General features: G+C 36.5%; 1 protein-coding gene and 1 long non-coding RNA gene across 5 annotated transcripts in view; one reads left to right on the top strand and one right to left on the bottom strand.

Moving 5' to 3' along the window:
• Atp6v1h (ATPase H+ transporting V1 subunit H) overlaps positions 1-1,216 on the bottom strand; it is a 103,017-nt gene extending 101,801 nt beyond the window's left edge. For 2 of the 4 annotated variants that reach the window (XM_040294054.2, XM_078017167.1), the window contains exon 1: positions 935-1,216. The gene's annotated coding sequence lies outside the window, so the exon portion shown is untranslated. The remainder of the gene's footprint in view (positions 1-934) is intronic. The other 2 variants (XM_005322904.5, XM_005322906.4) reach the window with 2 other exon arrangements.
• Positions 535-21,843, top strand: LOC144365495 (uncharacterized). Its single transcript, XR_013423997.1, has 2 exons — positions 535-863; positions 21,645-21,843. It is a non-coding gene; the product is annotated as an uncharacterized LOC144365495 (long non-coding RNA).
• Positions 21,844-23,531: the final 1,688 nt, after the last annotated feature.

Genomic DNA, 23,531 nt, shown 5'->3' with positions numbered 1-23,531 from the left:
CAATTGGGTTCAAATTTCCTCTTTTGATAGAGAAAAAATATAAATCACATATTAATGTTTACTTGCATCATTTTAAAGTAACACATTAAAAATTATAAGACCTTCCTAAAATTCATTCAAACTAAAATGTACAAAGTGGGAAAGTAATTTCTCAGAAGACAGTGCTTTCCTTTAGCAACCAAAATTCATAATATTTCCAAAATCAATTTTGGGAGAAATTTTTCAATCAAAAACTATTGCGATTTATATACAACCAACAATGAGAGAGCCTGAGCCTGTTTTATAAAAGAACCTACAATAATAAACATTTACGTACTTCTCATCCCTAAAACTTAACAGATAACAGCTTATGCCTGACTTTATCACAAAACAAAACGTAGGTTCCTATTAGCAAAATATAAGTTCTTGGTCATGGTCACAAAGATGTTAAAGTCACACCCAAAATTTTATTCCGAGTTCCCAACGACCTTAGTCAGTTTGAAATTTAACCTCTGTATTGAGGATTTGCTGCCTAAACAAGCCAGTGCAGTTGGGGCTGCCGCGGACCGGGTAAAAACAGGCTCAGCCCAGGCTAGGCTGGAGCTCTGGAACCATCCAGGCTCGGCCCCAGAGGCCTTTCCTGGGGTGGCTCGGGTGCCTCAAGACTGTTATCTCGGTCCGTGAACCACTGGCACCTCCGGCAGGCTGGGGGCATGGCCCAATCTTGGAGAAAAGATCCTTTTTACCCATTCCCCTTCACTCCCCTGGCCCACTCTTCCTCCCTTCCCCCTTAGGGGAAGGCTCTGCGGTTTCGCAAACCTGATCGAGGCCTGGAAGGAAAGCCATCTGGCCACCCCCGGCGGGAGGACAGGTGGGACCGAGCGGTAAGAGACCTGCGTGCACCAGGGAAGCTGGGGAAACCGCAGTGGTCGTCTCACCGGGGCAGGTGCCTTACCTCTTGAATCCTGGGGACCCCACAACGCACCCAAAGGAAACGGGGAGGGTGCGGCGGCCGGGGCGTTGAGGCCGCAGCCAGTCTGGGGCGCCGAGTCAGAGCCAAGTTGGCGTCTCCTGTCGGTCCCAGGGGGCTTGAGTCGCAGCTGCGACTCGGGAGCAGGAAAGTGCAGCGGTCCCGACACCGAGGAGACGTTGAGGACCCACAGGCAGAAGGAAGCCCAAGCTGCGGCAGAATGACAGGAGCGCTGGTCACGTGAACAGACGCACGTGACCGCCGCGGAAGGCGGAAGCCGAGAGAGCCCAAAACAACCGGAGGCGGGGCGTTGCGCTAAAGAGGGTCTCACACCTTGGGACCACGGCCTTTGCCCCGAGCCACACAGACCGTGCGAACCTGATCCGGACTCGCGCTCCCAAACCAGCGGCCCACCGGGGACAGCTCAGAACCCCAGTCTGGAAATAGCGAGCAAGGCCAAAATTTAACTTTTTTTGCAAAGAATGATCTAATAATACCTTTGAAATAGTTTTATTTTTCTTTGGGGTTTAAGAGTTCGATGAAGCAGGCATTCTTATTCGGATTTTAAATATGAAACTTAAAAGTGAATCCCAAAAGTTATCTTCACCTAGGGTTGCAGATTTGGCAAATAATATATGTTTCCTATAATAATTGCAATTATAATAAAAAGTTATTTATTTTTTATTTAAAATTCAAATTTAATTTAGCTTCCCATATTTTATTTGACAGCCCAGGTTTTCCTTTTGTATGGCCACAGCTTTGTCTTAAGATGAAGTGATACTAAACTGCACCGCTGGTCATATATATTTAACAGCATGTTTTGGCTAAAAGCACTGGAAATGAATTATAAATATAACCAGTACGTTTCTATTAAAAATATTGAGGTCAGGGCTGGAGTTGTAGTTCAGTGGCAGAGTGCTTGCCTAGCATGTGTGAGGCACTGGGTTCCATTCTCAGCACCACATATAAATAAATGAATAAAGTAAAGGTTCATCAACATCTAAAAAATATTTTTTTAAAAACATAGGTCAAGTTTTAAAACAAAACTAATATGGTACATGAAAAAAACACAGTGTGCAAAATGGTATTAATTTTCTATTGCTTCAACAAATTACCTCAAATTTACTATCTTAAACCAACATAAATTTATTATCTTACAGTTGGGTAGGTCAGAAGTCCAAAATGAGTCTCACCAGTCTAACAAGCTTTTGGCAGGGCTGAGATCTAAATCCACTTTCCCCATCTTTAGGTCTTTAACCTTATCACATCTACAACCTTAGATCCCTTTTGCCACTTAAAATTTGCACTGGTTCATTACATGGACATTTTTAGAGGAACCATTATTTTGACTATCACAAATTAGAGGGAATTATTACCCACTAATGTAGACAGTTGTGTAAAAATAGAAAGTGATCCTATATGTTGTTTTTCTAAAGTAAAATTTATATATACATATATAAGCATTTAATGTGTGTGTGTATATGTATGTACACACTTGTACTTTACTTAATATTTAGTATTGCTCATGGAGCATAAAGAAGAAAATTTGGTAGCTTTATCCAGACACACAGGATCCATATATTTTAAGCGGTCATTGTATTTGATTACAGCAAAAACATTTTCAAGGCTCAGTGGTAGCGTGCTTGAGGCACTGAGTTCGATCCTCAGAACCGCATAAATGTAAAATAAAGATATTGTGTCCACTTAAAAACATTTTCAAAAGGAAAATGTGAATGTCATAGAAACTTGAAATTACTGAATAGTAATGAGGACTTTTAAACACTTCAATTCCATTTGCTGCCTTCTGATTTATGTGGGTTTTTTTAAGTACCATTTTTAAAAGAATTGTAGCTAATGGGCAAAATGTTAACTTTCCTAAAATATGATGCAGGGTGCAGTGGCACACACCTGTAATCCCAGGTACTTGGCCAGTCTTGGCAATTTAGCAAGACCCTGCCCCAAAATAAAATAAATAAAAAGGATGTAGTTCAGAAGTAGAACACTCCTGAATTCAACCCCCAGTACCACACAAAAAAAGAGAATTGTCCAAATTATATTGTGTGCATGTATGAATATGTAACAACAAATCCCATCAGCATGTACAACTATAATGCACCAGTAAAAAATGTGAGGAAAAAAAAGAAAACTGAGTTGTGGGTACATAGATTTCCCTTACGTTGTTCTGTTTCCTTGGAATTATTCTTTTTTAGAAGACTGATCATTAGATCAGTGCTGAGGATTGAACCCAGAACCTCAAGCATCATAAGCATATGTTCTTCAACTGAGATACACCTCTAACCCAATTGAGCCCATTTAGAGGCAAAACTGTAGCCTAAATTAATGAATGATTTGCTTACCAAGAAATTACTAAAATTATGAGCTGAGATTGTGGCTCAGAGGAAGAGCATTTGCCTTGCATTGGTGAGGCACTGGGTTTGATCCTCGGCACCACATAAAAATAAAATAAGGATATTGTGTCCACCTATAACTAAAAAAATAAATATTTTTAAAAGAAAATAAATTACTAGAATTAGAATCTAAAAGGTTGCAGACACAAACCTATAGGTTACAAGCTGTAATTTTTTTTTTTTTGATGGTGGTGGTGGTGGTATTGGGATTGAACCCAGGAACTCACACATAGGCAAGTGCTCAATCTCAGAGCTACATCCCCAGTCCTTTTTTTGTTTTTGTTTTTGGTTTGCTACAGAGTCTTCCTAAATTGCCCATGCTGTCCTTGAATTTATTATCCTCCTGCCTAAGCGTCCCTACTAGCTGGAATTGCAGGCATGCACCACTGCATCTAGATTTTAACTCTAATATTTTAAGCTCAATGCATATTTATAAGTTTCTGGGAGTGGAAAAGGGTCTTTGAAACTTTGAAACTGTAGGACTTTCAGGGTTATTATAATAACTAAGGAGTGAATGCTGCTGGTGGTCAGTGTCCAGAGACCAAGGATGACCAACGGTAGAGATCAATAGCAGAGAATGTTTTCTGGCCAAAAATATCAGTAGTTGCCAAAGTATAAATATGAAGACAAACAGATTTAAAATATATGTGTGTGTGTGTATATATATATATATATATATATATATATATATATATATATATATCATTAGTGATCCTATGGAGAAAAACAGGTGAATGGCTCTCTGCTCACTAATGTGTCATTCAATATATGAAGACAGATTCTAGGCTGTACTGGGGACATGGCCTTACAATTACAGAATGGCATCCTTCTGGAACATCTGAATACAGAACTCTGTACTGCCAGAAAGAAGTAGTATGAGTATCTACCCTAAAGTTAAGTGTGCACACAATCCAACAAACCTCTAGAAGTCTGTCCTACAAAACTGTTAGCAAGAGTGCACAAAGATGAATGGACAAGGGTTTTCAGTGCAATGTTTCTTATAATAGCAAAGCAATAACAGAAAACAGTATGTATTAGTAAGCCTGGGCTGTCATAACCAAATAACATGGGCCAGATGGCTTCACCAGCAAATTTATTTCTCACAGATCTGGAGGCTGAAAGTTCAAGATTAAGGTGTTGGCCACTTAGTTCGTGGTAAGAGCCAACTTCCTGGTTTGTAGGTAGCCACCTTCTCTCTGTGTCCTACATGGCAAAGAGAGAAAACAAGCTCTCTCTTGTCTCTTCATATAAAAACAGTAATCCTATTGGATCAGGGCTGTACTCATGACTTCTTTCAACTCTAAATATCTCTATGAAGGTCATATTTCCAAATACACTCATATTGGGGCTTAGGATTTCAACATATGAATTTAATGAGGGTGGAACACAAAACTGAGTAGAAAAAATAATACAATACAATCATACACTGAAGTATTATGTAGCTATTAAAAATATTTAGATAAAAGTTGAGTTCTGACTGTCATTTATGTTATGTTAAATGAGAAAAGCATGCTCAACTAATATGTACAGAATAATATAATTTTGTTGTTTAACTGAATGTTTACATAGTGTGTTTATGGGTACATACCACTATAAAAATGTATAATGACACATGAAAGTGTTTATCAAAATGGGTAACTCTAGGGAGTGGGAGGTGAGATGTGGATTTTTACTTTTTTTTTTTTTTTTTTTTTTTTTTTTTTTGGTGATCAAACTCAGGGGCACTTACTCACAAAACTACATTCCCAGCCATTTTTATTTTTTGAGATAGGGTCTTGGTAAGTTGCTTAGGGCCTCACTAAGTTGCTGAGGTTCATCTGGAACTTATGAAACTCCTGCCTCAGCCTACAAAATCACTGGGTTACAGGCATGTGCCACTGTAGCTGGCCAGGGATTTTCACTTTTTACTTTAAACACTCTGTATAATTCCATGTGTTAAAATCAGCATATATTCCTGTAGTGGCACCCCCTTTCTCCACAGAAAAGTCTTAACTGGGCTTCTCCAGAAATCTTCACCATGGCTGATTTTAAGACTGTCAGCAAAAGAGTCTCTACAAAAGACTTCAATGTCAACAAAAGAGTCTCTACAAAAGACTTCAATGTAGATAAATTTCCAATTTTCGTGTTGCCCTGTTTTACTTGGCCACTGGCCGGGAAGAAATCAGCACTCCAGGTACTGGACACTCCCTTACTAGTTTTTCACAAACATGTATCCAGTATAGTAATTTATAGAAATGTGTAAACAAGGCCTCTGGCCTTGAGCTGGGCTTCACAGAGATGTCTACATTTATAAGATAAGAGAAGCTACCAACTAGGCTCCATGCTAACAGCTGGCAGGGGGAGGAAAGAAAGGGGAGAAGAAGCTCTCCCCTTCTCAGGTATTGTCCTTGAAGGATTAACTTGCCCAGAACAGTGAAAGAAAAAAAGCTGCTTTTATGTGAACTTCTGCAGACTGTGAACTTCTATACTCCTTTCCTTACATGCTGGGTATAAAATTCTGAAACTACCTGAAGTTGGGATTCAGGGGATTGATTGATTACAGCAAAAGCTGTGCCCTCTGAAGCTGGCTGCAGCCATTTCTGCTATCTTAGGTGCCTTGCCTGTCTGTCCCTACAACATTACTTTAATGCTTAAAAAAAAATTTGAAGACAGAATTTACTAGTAAAGCCACAAAGCCTGAGGATTTCTTCATGGGAAGATTTTATTAACTACAATTTCCCTTTCTTTAATATATATATATATATATATAAGGCTATTCAGATAATATGTTTATTCTTAAGTGAACTTTGGTAGTTTGCATCTTTTGAGGAAATTTTCCATTTCATTTAAGTTGAATCATTTATCAATTTAAAAATTATTCATAACATTTCTTATTATTCATTTGATATCTATAAAACTAGTACTAAGTTTATTTCTCTCATTCCTTTATTGGCAGTTAGTAGTGTTTTTTGTTTTTGTCTGAACCAGTTAGCTAGAGGTTTATCAATTTTATTTATCTCAAAGAACCAGCTTTTTGTTTCATTGATTTTTTTTCTATTTAAATTCTGTTTTCTTTTCCTTTTTATTTTTTCAGTGCTGGGGATCAAGACCTAGCGCATTACTAGGCATATACTCTGTAGTGACACCCCCTTTCTCCACAGAAAAGTCTTAACTGGGCTTCTCCAGAAATCTTCACCATAGCTGATTTTAAGACTGTCAGCAAAAGAGTCTCTACAAAAGACTTCAATGTCAACAAAAGAGTCTCTACAAAAGACTTCATCCGCAGCCCAGTACTATTATTTTTGCTTGAAACAGTCTTCTAAGAAGAATTAAGCAATTTTTAAAGTTTATATTTATCCTCAATGGTTACCATTTTCAGTGCTCTTTCTTCTTGTTGTATTTGTCTAGATTTGTGGCCTTGGTTTTCATTTTCCTTATGAATAAAGGACTTCATTTAATATTTCTTATAATTAAAATCTGCTGATGATTAATTTTTGCAACTTTTTGTGTCTGAAAACATCTTTATTTTGTCTTCATTTTTCAATGTGGTCTTCACTTAGTAAAAAAAAATTCTTATTGACTGTAATTTTTCTTTTTTGTTTTAGTACTTCAGTTCTGAGTTAATAATGGCATCATTTTTTGTGTGTTTTGGTTTATTTTTTTAGTTTCTCCACTGTATTTTTTCTGATTTTTAAAAAATGTGCTGTTATCCTTAGCTTTGTTCTTCTCTTTTTAATGTGTTTTATTTTTTCTGGCTGCTTTTAAGATTTTCTCTTTATCATTGGTTTGTGGAATTTTATCATGATGTGCCTTTGTGTCATTTTCTTCCTCTTTCCTAAACTTAAATTTCATTGATATTTTTATATCTTAATTTTTAAAGTTTCTGTCAAATATAGAAAAATTTGAGCCTTTATTTCTTCAAATATCTTTATATATTCTACCCTCCAATAAAGTCATCTGGGCCTGAGGTTTACTTTGGGAAAGGTTTTTAACTACACTTTCCAATTCCTTGACAGATATATGGCTATTCAGAAAATCCATTTCTTCTTAAGTGAATTTTGATAGCTTTTCTTATGCCCATTTCATCTAACACAGGAACTGAATATATATATATATATATATATATATATATATTAGGCTACCTGACGTTATCTCATAGTTCAAGGATGCTGTTATTTCTTGTTTCTATTTCCCTTTCTCTCTGTGTTTTACTTGGGATAATTTGTTTGGTTCTGTTTCTTGCTTATTATTTCTATTTCTTTTTCTTTCTGTGTTTCACTTAGGGTAATTTCTTTGATCATGTCTTCAGATTCACTAATGTTTTATTCTGTAATTCTGTCAAGTGAAGTTTTCATCTCTAAAATTTTGATTTGAGACATTTATTAAATCTTCCTTGTCTCTACTTCACATTCACATTTTCCCTTAGTTTCTTGAACTGGTGCAATACAGTTATAATAATTTTAATGTCCCTGATTACTAATTCAAATATCTGTGTCATTTCAGGGTTAGTTTCCACTGTTTGGCTTATTTCCTCTTCATGGGGCATATATTTCTGCTTCTTTGCATGTGTGGAAATTGTTTAGTAGATGATGAATTCTACCTCACTGGCTGCTGGGATTGTTTTTATTCCTATAAATCTTGACATTTGTTCTGGATCACACTTGTTACTCACAGTTTGATCCTTCAGGGTTTTGTTTTAGGCTTCATTAGGCAGGACCAGAGCCATTTGTGGTTTATGTTTAATTTTCCCAAATACTGAGTCAAAATTTTCTGAGTTCAAAATACCCAATGCCTGGTGAATTTTAAGTGATTCCTTTCTGGTGTTTAAAAGGGGCACTATTCTCTGCCCTTCATGAGCTCCAAGGATGGTTTCCCCTGCTGCCTGGTGGTTCTTTTCCTGGCCTTGGCTCATCTCCTCACAGCAATGCACTGATCATGCTCAGCTGGTCCTCTTGAGGACCCTCTACTGATATTCAGTCTATCACTCTGTGCAATTTTCCTCTTCAATACTCTGTCCTGGGAACTCTAGTTGTCTTGGCTTCTCTAGACTCCTGCTCCTTCTCCTCACCTCCAGGATATCACTAGTCTCCATGTGGGTCCCTCTCCCTGAGCCAGAGTTTAGAAACTTTCACTAAGCAGGAAACTAGAGTATCCATGGAGCTCACTTCATTTGGTTTTGGCCATTTGGAGATCATTGCCCTTTACTGATAATGCCCAATGGGCTAGGTGCCGTTTTTTTTTTTCTTCAAATTATTAGTCAATAATTTTTTGCTGCTTAAGTTGAATAAATTAAGCCACATCATTCTCTCTTGAACAGAAGAGGAAATCTGAGTTTGTTTTGAAAGTAAGTCTAGCCAGCCATGGTAACACAAATCTGTAATCCTAGCAACTTTGTAGGCTGAGGCAGGAGTATTCCAGGTTTGAGATCAGCCTCAACAATTGAGACCCTATCTCAAGACAAAACAAAACAAAACAAAACAAAAGGGCTAGGGGTGTAGCCCAGTGGTAAAATTTCCCTGAGTTCAGTTCCTAATACAAGAAGAGATGGAAGGATGGGAGGGAGGGAGGAAGCGAGCGAGCAAGCGAGCATCCAGTCCATCAGTCTAAGGAATAAAGTTTATGCTTTGAGAAATAGAAACAGAGAAAAATGGTTAGGTACCAATAAACTCAAAAAAAACTTAAACAGAGTTGTTATTTTTCAAATAAATACAATATTTCCTGATTTACTTTCAGCCCAAGAAGCAAATGGCAAGTTAAGCTTTCATCTAAATATATTCACGTTCTTTGTTCTCGGAATGACCTTTCTTTGGTCCTCTTTCAGTGTCCAACATTTTCCCATGTCATCATTATTTTTAGCTCATACTTATAAGGAAACTAGTTTCTACTAATGATATATAAAATATATATCTCGGTACCTCTGACAATGAACTTTTGTAGTTCATGTCATGATGGAAGCCTTGAAGATAAAGAATAGATAGATGCAGAATTCTGGGATTTATAGAGTATAATATTATAAATCATGAGATGTCAAGTCAGGCACAGTGACACACACCTGTTATTCCAGCAGCTCAGGAGGCTAAGGCAGGAGTATTGTGAGCTCAAAGCCAGCCTCAGCAACTTATCAAGGCCCCAGGCAACTGAATGAGACCCTGTCTCTAAATAAAACACAGAAAAAGGGCTGGGATGTGGCTCAGTGGTTAAATACCCCTGAGTTCAATCACAAGTACCTAAATAAATAAATAAATAAATAGATAAACCACGAGATGTAAGAATTTCTGAGAAAAGGATGAAGATATGAACCAAATGCCTGAAAAAACAAATATTAAAATCTTCCCTTCTTCCCACATTTTATTAATTACTTATTAGTTATAGGACATGGATTAAATATGAATGAAGCTGAAATAAGATTGGAATATATATTGTAATATGCCCAGAGGTTCGTCAATAATAACCATGGGAGTCTCTTCCTGTAACAAGTCAATGTGAAAGTAGGACACAGTCTATTATATGAATACCATATTGTATATAGCATTATATAAGTATGTTTACATATTGTACATAACATTATATAAATATATTTGAGCCAAACCAATCTCCATTTTCTGAAGATTTGCCTAGGAGCCTAAATAAAAAGGACCTCTTGTGAGAGTAAACACCAAGTGAAGATGGAAGGAATCAGTTAAATCAATCTTCCTAGAGAGTTTAGAATGAGCACATGGATTGGAGACAATTTGACTATCATCAGTGTCAAAAAATAAACCTTGAGAATGGTCACAGTTAGCCAGATCAGTAGAAATGGAACAGTGCTGAAGCCATGATCCTGGGGGATGCACCTTGTGTGAGCAGGAAGAGGAAAAAGAATGAAAAGGGCCCCTTGGATAGGCAGGAAAAAAATCTTACAGGAGATTGACAACACTAAAGAGAGTGTTTCAAAACAGAGGGAATGGCTCACTACATCAGATACTGCACCCATGTCAAGTCAAAGGTGAAGGGGAAAAGGCCCCAAATATTCTGTTAATATTCAGTCACTCCTGGTTTTTCGTGGCAGAATTTCCAGTGCTGTACTGTAGACAGAGAACAGTTTTATGGGAGGTTTTTTAAAGGCAGAGGTTAGCGGTGATCTTTCTGCTTTACTTCTAGTCCAAGAGGTAACTGACAAGTTACATCATTAAAACAATAGTCTTTATATATAATTAAAGAGCTATTTATTTAACCTCCTTAGTATGACTTTAAATTTCCAAAACCAATCTTTTAACTTCCTTTTTATATTTTTAAGAAACTGTCCTGTTACCACCCTAAAACTTTATGACCCCAGGATAACTTGTAACTACCATCAATTAAAATTATTTATTCATAGGCCAGGTTTCAGAGAATCTAGAAATGTGTTCCTTTCTTCATGCAGAATTTTTTCCTGAGGCATTTGGTAAACAGGGACTTTCACCCACCATCCACCCCCAACACAGGCAGTTCCTCCAATTGCCCAGTTAGCTCTGATGGTTGAAAGGGCCCTGTGTCCAGACCCCAGTGTGTACCTTCATCTTCAAAGTACTATTTAAATACAGCACTCTTAAGTTATCATAAAAATGAATTTTTATGCCATTTAAGTAAGGGAAGTCCAGTGTTGTTGGTAGATAGAGGAGTAATTCAGACTGCTGCATCTTGTATGTGTATATTATTGCTTTGAGAAGAGAAAATTATAATCTGGAAGGGGCAAAAGTAATTTTCATATTTGATGAATTAACCAAAAATGAAACTTGATAAAAATCAAATAATTCAACATCAAGTATTTTGATTATAGTAAGATAGCATTGAATGACATTTACAAACAAGGGAGATAAGCTGTCATTTAAACAGTTCCATTCATTTGTTGAATTTTAAGACTGAGAGGAGGTAGTAAGAAAAAATAGTCTATCATAAATTTCTTGTAAATTGAATCTAAAAGTGACTAAGTGACAGTATCAATGAGTCAAGAGTAAGATACTGAAAGGAAATTAAAAAGAGAATTTTAATTTATTGTAAATCTGGGGAAAATTCATTTAAACATCAGAAATAAAAACAGGTTCAACCAGTGTTATAAAAATTGGTATAAAATTTACATAGATAGGTGTTTTATGGGCAGAACTGTTCCCCTCACTCCCCATCTACTCCCAAAATCTCATAAAGTCCTTGCCTGCTAAAATGCAGAAAATAACTAAACTTGGAGGCAGAGTGTTGAAAGATGTAATTTGCTTTAAAAGACATCATTGCACTGGGTCGTGATCCAAGATGTCTGGTGTCTTTATAAAAAGAGAAGATTAGGACCAAGACACTGCTGGAAATGTATGGTGCCTCCCTGTTGTCTGCAGAACAAAATCCAGACTCCCTGGTCCATCTGTCAATGTCCTCTACAGTGTATGCCCAACAGCCTACAAAGCTGGTGGCCCACTGCCTCCCTGGTGCTCCAGACCAGCTGTTCCCTCATGTTCTGCTGGGGCTGATGGGCTTTGGGATGTGTCCATCTTTTGCCTACCTCTGTCCAATACCACAAATGACCTTGGGCTCTTCTCTACCCATCACACCTCATCCAGGCCCAGCCCATGAGTTGCTAAATAATCCAAACCTTAAACACCTCTATATTTTTATAGTATACTACTATCAAAGTCTACATAGGTGCACACATACATTTATTCAACAGACATTTTGGGGGTTTATATGTGTCAAAATATATTAGGTACTGGGAATGAGATGTCAAATAAGATATGGTCTCAACTCTTACTATTCTTTTTAAATAATTCTTATTGTCAGGAAATATGTATGTTGACCAAGAGTGTGCATACTGACATAATAGTTTTTTCTTCTCTAAATACACTTTAAAAAATATTATTAGGCCTAAATTTTTATTTATTCAGCCTGCATCGTCAATGCTGCCTTCTCCTTGTCATTTTATCCTTTTAAATTATTTTCTGTACTTACAAACTGAGCATTCTCAAATATTCGGTTAATATTCGGTTACTCCTGGCAGCAAAAAATGGTCCTTGATATGGGGAAATCTTAGGCAATATGAAGGGCTGTGTCTCACAGTAGCTCAAGACTATCTGACAAAAATTTATTCCTTGATAATTTGAAGAGAACAAGATGCACAAAACCAAAAAAAAATTATTTCTTAATATTCAACTTCTCTTTAAAAGAGAAATTAAATTCCATATTTAATTTTAGTCTAATGTTTCTCTTTGGAATTGGGGCAACAATAAAGAAAAGGATGAAAACACTGCTTTAGACTCAGGAAAATCTTTCTAACTATATTAGTTTCCTAGGGTCACCATAACAAATTCTCACAGATGTGGAGGCTTTGAAAAAAAAAAAAAACAGGCTAATCCCAGAGGTTTGGGAAGAGGAGACAGAGGATAAAAGCCAGCCTCAGCAATTTAGCAAGGCGCTAAGCAACTCAGTGAGACTCTGTCTCTAAAGAAATACAAAATAGGGCTGGGGATGGGGCTCAGTGGATGAGGGCCCCTGAGCTCATTCCCTGGTACCAAGAAAAAAAAAAAAAGGAAAAGAAATTTATTTTTTCTCAGTTCTGGAAGCAGAAGTCCAAAATCAAGTTTTGAGCAGTACCATGTTCCCTTACAAGATTTTGCAGGAGACTCTGTTTCCTACTTCTTGCAGCTTCTGAACTCTACCAGCATTCCTGAACTTAAGACTGTTTCACTCTAATCACTGCTTACCCCATGGTCACGTTGCTCCCTCCTTTTCTTTTATGATGTCATTGTCATTGAATTAGGGCCCACATATATAACTCAGAAAGATTTCAAGATCCTTAATTTAATTACACCTGTGTTGAAGTCAGATCTTTTACTACTGTGACCAAAGGACCTAACAAGAACAACTGGAGAGGAGGAAAAGTTTATTTGGGGCTTATGGTTTCAGAGATCTCAGTGCTTAGGCAGCCAGCTCCATTCTAAGGCAGAACATTATGGTGGAAGAGTGTGATTCGAGAAGCAACTCATATTATAATCATGAAGCAGAAAGAGAGAGAGACAGACACTTTACTCACCAGATACAAAATATATACCCAAAAGCCACATCCTAACTGCATTCAATAACCACTCAGTTAATAATCCCTATCAGAGTATTAATTCACTGATTGGGTTGAGGCTCTCATAATGCAATCATTTCATCTCTAGACCTTCTTGCATTGTCTCACACATGAGCTTTCAGGGACTACCTGATATCTAAACCATAACAATCTGCAAAGATCATTTTCCAAGTAAGGAAACATTCATAGGTTCCAATTATTAATGATAACATGTCTTTTGGGTCCACTGTTCAATCACTGCCCTGAAACTACAGATCTTAAAACTAGGCAAAGGGTAGGAAACAAATTATGGTTAAGCCTTGCCTGGGCTGCTGCCTGTCTCTCTGATTTTTGTTAAGAGCTCATATTTCCACCAGGATTGATTCTTAAGAGTTTATAAGTCAATACATTATAGACTGTGTCTCCCCAGCATTCATATGTTGAAACCCTAATCCTCAATGTGACAGTAATAGGAAATGGGCCTTTCGGAGGTAATTAAGGTTAGATAAGGTCTTAGTCCATTTGCACTTAAGCAAAGTACCACAGACCTGAGGCCTCAGTGTTAGGATTTGTGCCCTCATAAAAGAAAGTGAGAAAAATTGTCTGTCTCTTCTCTATCTCTATCTCTCTATCTCTGTCTTTATCTCTATATCTATATCTATCTCTCTCCCCACAAATTTGCACCACAGAAAGGTCATGCAAGGGCATACCAAGAAAGCAGCCATCTTCAACTCACAAAGATGGCCCTCACAAGAACCCAATCATGTGGGTACACTGATCTCAGACTTCCAAAACTATAAGAAAATACTTTTTTATTGGTTAAGCCACCAAACCTGTTGTATTTTGTAAAGGCATCCCCAGCAGACTAATTACACAATACAAACAAAGTGGTTTGTTTGGGGATTTTTTTGTTTGTTTTGGTACTAGGGATTTAACCCAGAGAAGTTTTACCACTGATCCACATCCCCAGCCCTTTTTTTTTTTTCAGAGAGAGAGAGAGAGAGAGAGAGAGAGAAAGAAAATTTTTTAATATTTATTTTTTATTATTATTATTTTAGTTTTCAGTGGACACAACACCTTTATTTTCTTATTTTTATGTGGTGCCGAGGATCGAACCCAGCACCCCAAGAATGCCAGGCAAATGCGCTACCACTTGAGCCACATTCCCAGACCCCTTTTATTTTGAGACAGGTTCTCATTGAGTTGCTTAAGGTCTCACTAAATTTCTGAGGCTGGCTTTGAACTTGCGATCCTCCTGCCTCAATCTCCTGAGCATCTGGGATTACAGGTGTGTGCCACCACAACCAGCCAAACAAAACTTCTTAATCATACCACCAGAACAAAGTACAGTTCAATGTCATTTACAACAGAGGGAGACCAAACTCCCTATAAACGGGGACAACATGCAAGAGCAAGCATGTTTAATCCCTCTCCTCATTTAGTTGGAGATGCATTTATTGAGGGTCCCAAATCCAACTGGCATTTCAATTTCCTTTGGAATTTCTTTAGAATTACTCAAAATCAAGTTGAGGAAAACAGAGATAATCAGATATTTTCACTCAGTACAATAACAGATGCATCTAAAACTAGTCTGTGTGCCTGGAAGAGAAATGCTTTGCTGCCGCCCATGAAGGGGAAGAGTGGTCAGGGGTTCATTAAGGACTGGCATTTGCACTAGTCCTAGACAAGTCAGGCAAATCACAGAATGGGTGAAAGTCATTCTAAGCAAAAAGAGAAAGAAGACTCTTGTATACTGCTGGGATCCCTTCCCACTTTCTAGTTTTAAGTTTACATCATTTACTTCATGGCAAATAAAATCCAGGGCATGTTCTAGCAATGAGGCCTGATCTGTATATCACCCTCCTTTGCTATTCAGCCACAGACTGGTATGATGCACAGGTTTCATGGGGGTTCCGTGAAGCACTCCTCTTTCAGAGAGGCCCAAAGGCATGGAACAAATTTAGATGGGTTCAGTGAACAGATAGAGACTGCTAAACAGCTTCCTTGGGGGTGGTGTTCTCAATATATCTATTGATGATTTTCTTAGTCCATTTTCACTTAAAGCAAAGTACCATAGACCTAGTAGCTTATAAACAACAGAAGTCTATTTTCTCAGTTCTGGAGGCTGAAAGTTCAAGACCAGGCTGCCAGCATATCCCTTGAATCATTTCCTTCCATTTTGATTTAGAATCACATTTGAATGAGGAACACATCCCTACCTACAGGCGCAGTCATAACATACCTGGACATTCACACTAAAAGGCTCTACCTGGAATAGAACAGTAAGATCTGTGGATAAGCTCCTGATCCACAAAACATAATCCTTTTACTTTGGTCAGTATAACTTTCCAGGGAGGATTCCAGTGGACTCACAGACAGCCCAGCATGAGCCAAAAGAAGAGAAATAGGATTCTGCAGTAGTATCGGTAAAGCCAGGCTACAGGATTCATGTGGGGCCTTTGCTGTCAAAACATGTCCAGGCTTTCCCAAGACAACCAAGAGTGCCTCCAGGAATATTTTTCCAGGCCATCAATGTGGCCACAATTTCTGCCCCTGTCCAGGGTGGAGAGATATAGTACAAACACTTACCAAACGACAGAAAGTGAAGAGGACCTCCGGGCTGTGCCCAATGTCAAGGTAAGATGACCTCCACAATATTGACAACACTTTCTTGACAAGGGAAAGGATCATCCAGAAAGAAGATAAAGCCAGTAAGCTTTAGTGTCATTGCTCATGGTGTCTTCAAGATTTATGGAAAAAAATTTTGAATCAACTCCAAGGAAAAAATAGAGCCTTAATGACAATCACCTGATTTGTCCAGTTTTTGCAACCTGAACAGCTTCCCTTTACCATTATTTTTGTTTGTAAATTTGTTTTGTTTGGATTTCATTTTTATTTTTGTTTTGTTTTTGTTAATGCCTGGGCTAAAACCCAGTGCCTCAGCATGCTAAGCACATGCTCTAGTACTGATCTACCCACCTAGCTGACTTTCTATTCATTTTAGGCTATCTCATTTTAAAAAGCAGAAAACCTAGACATAGATTTTTATGGATATTGATATTAGCCCTTAGAGGTTTTTCTTGAATATAAGTATTATATTTCATGTAATAATATAAGGAAAATTATAGACTGATTTCTATAAAAATTGCTACAGAAAAAAAACTTGATAAGCTAATATAGAAACATAAAAACATTGAGGAGTTAAGGAGTGCTGACTCTAAATGCATAATTTCCTAAAGCAAATTTCCTGAGTATTCATTTCTACTAGTGGGTAACTTCATTTTCCCAAAGAGTGATATTTTCTTGTTCAGTGTTGTGTGTATCTTTGCAGAAACTACAGTGTAAGGCTGTAAATCCTCTTAATTATTAATAGAATCATATCTTAAGAGGTTATTTGGTGTGGAGGGGGATGGGCATATGTTAGTGTCTAAGAAATCATGGGCAGAACTCAGAATGAAATGCTACAAAATCACCACATCAAACCAATCCAGATACTTCAACACTAGAAAATTATGTCATGATTTGCACCCTGATAACAATTATTATGTATTTGCAGACTATCTATTTAAGTCTCTAGGTCATTCCACTAATGTTATTTTTTAATACTTTTTTTTCGGTATGGAGATCATACCTATATTTTATTTATTTATTTTTATGTAGTACTGAGACACAAGCTAGGCAAGTGCTCTACCACTGAGTACAACTCCAGCCCCGACTAATGTTATTTTAACCAATTGACACAAGCAGAAGAAAAGTTTTAAAAACAGTGATTAGGAAGCCTTTCCTGAAGAAGCTTTTGAGCTTTCAGACATTCATGAACAAATAACACATCAATTTCCACATACGCCTATTATCACCTTAATTCTGGGTCTTTGTTAACCAAAATGAAATGACCATAGTGTTCAGGAATAATTAATGAATGGGCATCTACAAGTAGATAACACATACAAAGGATATTTCTAAAAGGTAGAACTTGGAGCTACTGTGACGAAACAGCAAAAAAAATAGCAATTACAAATACACAAAAATATATGGTTTCTAAAATGATTTTTCTAAGTATTAGTTTCTACCACTAGGTGGAAATATATAAATATTTTGTATGTGTATACTGTATATAGGCATGTGTATTTTATATGTAAATGCATTTGTGTAGATATGTTGCTGTATGTTGTGTGTGTGTGTGTGTGTATATATACATATATATATATATATATATATATATATGATTTCAAAGTTCTAAGTATTGGGGAGCAGGCTATGCTTTAAGTGGAATCAGAACCAAATTAAATGGAAAGATATTACAAATCAGCAGTAGGCTGGGGAGGTCTCTCAGTGGTAGAGTGCTTTCCTAGCATGCACAGGCCCCAGGTTCAATACCAGCACCAAATAATAATAATAATAATAATCAGTACACCTTCCACAGTGTCCTGGAATTCACCACATACACTGGAACTGAATGGTCCAAGCTGCCATCCTGATTTTGTCAACCCACCTAAATAGGTTCCAGCCTACATAGATACAGGTGAAAGTTACAGGGAGCCACCCAATTAGGATGTTACTATCCCTTTCATTCAGTTTTACCTTTAAAAAAAATCTTTTTATATTGCATCTAAACACAGAAAGAGGAGACATGTCCCTCCTTTAGTAAATATATGTGTGGTATAGAATCAATTCATTTTGATTTCATTCTATTCAATTCATTGAATCCTTACTACCTGCAAAGCTTTGGGGATAGGTGCTACAAGGAATAAAGAGAGAGAAAAAAAGACATGCTCCCTCCTCTCTGTAGACTAACAATATATTGGGAATAACAACCATACTGACATATTATCAGCATAATTCAAGTCAATAATAAAGGATACCTATGTAATTACATTCTTTCAATAAATATAGCAGCAAAAATTCAATGATGTAATATAATTGATACTGTGCAAAATGACTGCAAAAATCCTAATGAAAGAGTGAAAGGAGTGAAATTTAAGGTAAACATGAAATAATGTCTAAAAACATAGAAAAGTAAAAAAATGGGAACACAAGCATACATATGCCTGGGTGTTCAGGTATCAGTAATAATAAATAAATAAATAAATAAATACCTCCCCAAATTCTCAAACTCAGGTGTGAACCGGATATAAAAATTAACCCAAAATGGATCATGGGCTCAAATGTATAACTATACATAAAATTAGAAAAAATTTAGGGAAATGTTTAAACTACCGCTAGGGAAAGAGTACTCAGACATCAAAAGCATGACCCACAAAAGAATAAAAAGCAGTATTTTGAGCCTCAACTAAATTTCAAAAATTTTTCTTTACCAAAGTTTTGTAAGAAAATATTTACAAATCCCATACCTACCAAAGCCCTTGAGCCTTAGATAAAGAATTCTCCATACTCAAGAGCAAAAAAACCAATCCAATTAGAATATGTGAAAAATATATGAAGAGATATTTTATCTAAGAGTATATACAGATGGTTAAAAGTACACAGAAAAGATATCCAATAATGTTAGCTACCAGGGAAAGGCAAATTAAAACCACAGTGAAATCTAACAACTACATACCTAGCAGAATGGCTAAAATGGAAAAAAATCACAACTATAAAATTAGCTAGAATAGCCTAAATGGTGACAATAACAAATGCTGGCAACTGTGTGGAGAAACCAATCATTCATATATAATTGGTAAGGATATAAAGTGGTACAGACAATCTAGAAAACAATTTGCAGTTTCTTACAAAACTAAACATACATCTTCCATATGGCCTGGCAATTTCACTATTGGACAATTATTTAATATAAATGAAAACTCATGTTCACATAAACCTCATACAACAATGTCCACAATAGCTAAAACCCAGAAACAACACAAAGGCCTTCATTGGATGACTGTCTAAACAAACCGTGGTACATCCACACCATGAAATACTATGAAGTAAACAGAAGGAATGAATTTATTGATGCAAAACAACTTGTATAGATCTCAAGGAAATGATGGAGGGAAAGCCAATCCCAAAAAAGAACACATACTGTATAATCCCATATATATGCCATCGTTGAAATAAAATTAGAATTTTAAAACATATTAGTGGTTGCCAAAGATTAGGAATGAAGTGAAGATAGTAGACATAGCTAAAGAGGATAGTACTTTAGAAGGAGCTGTGTGATAATGGAACAATTCTGTATCTTGATGGTAGTGGAGGTTGTACAAATCTACATGTGTGATAAAATTGATATAATGAGATATATGTGTATATATATAATGTGTGTGTATATATATATACACACACACACATAAGTGCATGTAATAATAAGCTCTGTGAATTGTACCAAGGTCAATAGGTCAATTTCCTAAGTTTTTTATTTGTTCTTTTTAGTTATACATGACAGTATAATGTATTTTGACATAGTACACATACATACATAGAATACAACCTCCCATTCTTCTGGTTGTATATGAGCATAGGAAAGTAATGAGTTTCCTGGTTTTGATATTGTACTGTAGTTATTCAGTCTCCATTGGAGAAAACTGAGTAAAGAGTACAAAAGTTGAATATGTGGATGCTAACACACAACAAGGGGGGAGGGGAAGAATAGAAGTTCAGTAGATTAGACAAAGGGGAATGAAGGGAAGGGAGGGGGACAGAAATAGGAAAGACAGTGGAATGATTCTGACATAAGTTTCCTATGTACATATATAAATACACCTCAGTGAATCTCTACATCATATACAACCACAAGACTGGGATACTAGTTAGAATAAGATATACTACAAGTTTGTATGAATAAATTAAATTATACTCTACTTTCATATATAACTAAAGAGAACAAAAAATAAATAAAATTTTAAACATAGAATTTGAGGGCCTATATGTGCATGTGTAAGCAGCCTCTATAATGGGCCTGGTGACCCCCCACCTTCTAGTATGCCCTACAGTAACTATTTCACTTTAAATGTGGACTGAACTTATTGAATTCTTCTAATGAATATAATACAGCATGATGAGATTTCACTAAGGAGATTAGTTTATAAAAAGACTCTGGATTACATCTTTGGAGCATTCTGTGGCTCTCTCTTATATCACTGACTCTAAAGAAAGCCAGTTGTCAATCATGTTGTGAAGCCCATGTGAATTTGGAAATGTGTTTCCTGAGGTCTGGGTATAACTGTGTGAACGAACTTAGACAAAAGTTGTTCCCTGTGGAGCCTTAAGATGACAGCATCTTTGCTCAACACCTAATTGAGTCAGAACCAACTACTTAAGCTACTCTCAGATTCCTGACCGAAGGAAGCCATAAGATAATAAATGTTAATTTTTTTAGCTGTCATATCTAGAGGAATTCATCACACAGCAATAGATAACTAATATCAAGCATATCAAGCCCAGAAGTTGGGAGAGACACGCTAAACAAAGTCCATCAATCTATCCTTCATTTGATATGTCTGTCATTACATTGACAACACAATGATAAGCTAAAAATATGTTTCTCGTGTACTGTATATCTTGAACTCCTAATAAACCATTTATCAATGATTTTTTAAATGCATGAAACCACCCTGTACATTTTTTTTTGGTAACTTCCTCTGAATCTATAATTATTGCAAAATATGAAAAGTCAAAAAAAAAAAACCTCCAGAGGCAAATTAGATCAATGTTACCAACACACTGATTATTTACATTTGTTGTGGTGGTTGTTCTGGTTGTTCTTCTCATTTGGATCCTTAACCAACTTCATTAAGTAGCACTGATGTCATCAGACCTGTTTTAGAGGTGAGAAAACAAGTTTGGAAATACTGTGGGTTACATATGTGAAGTCAGCTGAGTGGAGATGTGAACCTAGTTGTTCTAATTTCAATGCTGATATATAGACTCTGAAATTGATTTAGAAAGTAGACAATAATTGGCCATGTGGGGGGAGCATGGGAGGAATCAAGGAACTTTAGATAGGGCAAAGGGGAGGGAGGGGAAAGGAAAGGGACAGGGAGTAGGAATGATGGTGGAATGAGTTAGACATCATTACCCTAAGTACATGAAGACATGAATGGTGTGAAAATACTTTGTGTATAATCAGTGACTTGAAAAATTGTGCTGTATATGTGTAAAATGAAATGAATTGCATTCTGCCATTGTTTATAACAAATTAGAATGAATAAATAATTTTTAAAAAAAGAAAGTAGACAATAATTTCGTGGGCTTAAATCTAGGCTTCTTTTTTTTTGAGAATTTTAATATTTATTTATTTTTTTTTTTTTTTTAGTTTTTCGGCAGACACAACATCCTTGTTTTGTATGTGGTGCTGAGGATCAAACCCGGGCCGCACGCATGCCAGGCAAGCGGCTTGAGCCACATCCCCAGCCCTAAGCTTCTTAATGTATCTTTTTTCTCTATGTATTTTGTCCCAAATATTCCAACATGGACTACTGTTACTATAAAATAAACTGATAACCCGCAACAAACATACATGAACACAAGCATGCACACACACTCATGCTCCTGTCTTTATTAAATTTTTTTTCTCCATAAGAATTTTTGTTTCCTTTTGGGCAGAGAGTGAAAATGGGAAACAGGATGTATCCTAGGCCAGCAGTCTTCCTAGGTAGCAGATAGGAGAAAAAAAGGAGTTGTTACAGCCACCCTGGTAAGAAGTCCAATCTCTATCTATTGATTCATATATATGTGCATGTGTTAACATTCTTTCTCAGTAATAAACGTCGTCAGAGCTTAAACAAGATTATTTTTCAGCTCATGCCAACATTGATGCCCTTATAAGTGTCACCAAGTTGCCTTAGTGGTTCATAGGGTTCTCCTGTTTCAAACACATGAATCCTTGTGAGCTGATCAAAGCACTTATTTTGAGACTTTATATAGTAAAAAGAAAAGATAAAAATTTCAAGGCCCTAAAAGGCAACTACAAAAACAATAGTACCTTGTGTGATGAAACAGAGAAGAAAGGTAAAATATCTTAGTAGGAAAGTGATGGCCCTTGTGATAGCCAATACCTTAACATTAATGATTTCGGAGAAGAAAACTTTTCCATTCTGCCTCCATTTGAGAAAGGTGGAGTCCACTGAGCAGAATACAGTTGTTTCTTATCTTTCTTGAAGGTTCTCCATAGTAATTAATTTAGCACTTGAGATGTTCACAGACCTGTTTCCAAAAAGCTCATTTGGAAGCCCTGTCTTGATTCTATCCACCATAGTTATCGTGCACATGCTCATTGGCAATCTTCCAGTATCTATCCTAGGGTCTTTCCAAATGAGGCAAAGGCAGTTAGCTCAATAGCCTTCAGACCCAGGGCCTTGAATTCTCAATGACCCGTATTTATGTTGTTTTCCTTAACTGAGGACCATAAAGACAACCTTGGGAAAAGTGAGAAATGCTCTTCAGATATTCAGTCTGTCGTTCAAATAACCTAAAACAGCCCATGTGACATGAAGAACAAAACAAGGACGTAGGAGAGATATTGATCAAAGGGTCCAAAGTTTCAGTTAGGAGACACAAGTTTTGCTGATCTATTGCACAGCATATTGCCTATAGTTAATAATAATGCATTGTTTACTTCAAACTTTCTGGAAGAATTTTAAACATTCTCAACATAAACATACGGTAACTAGGTGAGATGATAGATGTATATGTTAATTATCTTGATTTAATCTTTCTACTATAAATTAATATATCAAAACATTACATTGTATCTCATAAATATATACAATAATGATTGATCAATTTAAAAATAGAAAAGAGATTTTAAAAGAACAAAACCAAATAAAGAAATGCAAAGTCGAGCAATGTTTCAACGTATCAGAAAAAACACTTGTCATCAACCCAGAGACTTTTGTAATGTAGCTAATTTAGTCAAACCCTTAACTTGATGAAGAATGTAAGATTCCAGCTAATGCTTTTCAAAATAATAAATGAAATGGTGATCAATTTAAAAGTGGATAACAGGAACTGGGGATATAGCTCAGTTGGTAGAGTGCATTATCTCAAATGCAGAAGGCCCTGGGTTCAATCCCCAGCATCACAAAAGCAAAAGTGAATGGCAAAAGGCAATCTTCACAATCTCTCACATTTTTTTCATAAGATTTAAGAAATGAATGTATTTTCATGAATAACAAATTCATGGGTTATATTTTACCTTGCC

Source organism: Ictidomys tridecemlineatus, chromosome 7, assembly GCF_052094955.1.
Source record: "Ictidomys tridecemlineatus isolate mIctTri1 chromosome 7, mIctTri1.hap1, whole genome shotgun sequence".
In the NCBI taxonomy this organism is placed as follows: domain Eukaryota; kingdom Metazoa; phylum Chordata; class Mammalia; order Rodentia; family Sciuridae; genus Ictidomys; species Ictidomys tridecemlineatus.
This window is presented reverse-complemented; position numbering and strand designations above follow the sequence as displayed.